The following is an 854-nucleotide window of genomic DNA, read 5'->3' as shown; positions in this document are numbered from 1 at the left end:
AAAGGTGATACAATGGAACTGCTTGAGAATTGTTTCTCTAGGCTATAAGCTCATTATGGGCAGGGAATATGCCTGCTGACTCTATTGTATCCTCGCAAGTGCTTAGTACAATGCTCTGCACATAGTAAGTGCTAAATAAATGCCCATGACCGATTGATTGCATATTGTATTGCTATAGGGGGCAAGGGCTATGTTAGATCTGATTAAACTGTGTCCACCCTACCATTACCCTCTCAGGATTGCACCTGGAGAGTTGCCAGTACTCTACCAGTCTCTGCTATGGGAGGGAGAGTCAAGCAGAGGCATACCCATTCCATTCCTAGCCTGGGCAGGGGCTAGCAAGTGGAAGGCAATCTGGTACAAGTCAAAACTCACCTGTGCCGGGTAGCAGCAGCATGGGAGAGAGCCAAGGGCAGAGACTCAAGTTTACTGCATGGAAGAAGGCAGCTGTAAACCACTTCTGTAATTTTACCAAAAAAAACCCTTTATGGATACACTACCAGAACGATTGCAGTTGGAGGTAAGGAGTTCTGAGAGAGATGTACCTACAGAGTCACTATGGGTCAAAAATGACTCGACAGCATAAGACAAGACCCCAATTCTTGGCACCAGGGGATAAAGTCTATCAAGCATCTCACTCATAAGTCTACAGAATTGAGGCCTTCCCTGATTAAGTCCTTTTTCCCTGATGCCCTCGCCCTTCTGTGGCACCTATGCACTTAGATTCATACCCTTTGGGCACTTTGTATTCACCCCACCCTTGGGCCCATAGTACATATGTATACATCCATAATTTATTCATTGATAATAATGTCTGTCACCCCTCTAGAGTGTGAGTTCACTGTGGGCAGAGA

The 854-nt window shown here is 45.7% G+C and overlaps 1 non-coding gene across 1 annotated transcript; it reads left to right on the top strand.

Annotated features, from left to right (window-relative positions):
* Positions 1 to 227: 227 nt before the first annotated feature.
* LOC119933948 lies at positions 228 to 365 on the top strand. Its single transcript, XR_005452815.1, has one exon. It is a non-coding gene; the product is annotated as a small nucleolar RNA SNORA7 (small nucleolar RNA).
* The last annotated feature ends 489 nt before the right edge of the window (positions 366 to 854 follow it).

The sequence above is a fragment of the Tachyglossus aculeatus genome, chromosome 10 (assembly GCF_015852505.1).
Source record: "Tachyglossus aculeatus isolate mTacAcu1 chromosome 10, mTacAcu1.pri, whole genome shotgun sequence".
Classification (NCBI taxonomy): Eukaryota; Metazoa; Chordata; class Mammalia; order Monotremata; family Tachyglossidae; genus Tachyglossus; species Tachyglossus aculeatus.
Note: the sequence above shows the minus strand (reverse complement) of the source record. Positions and strands in the feature narration are given on the sequence as shown.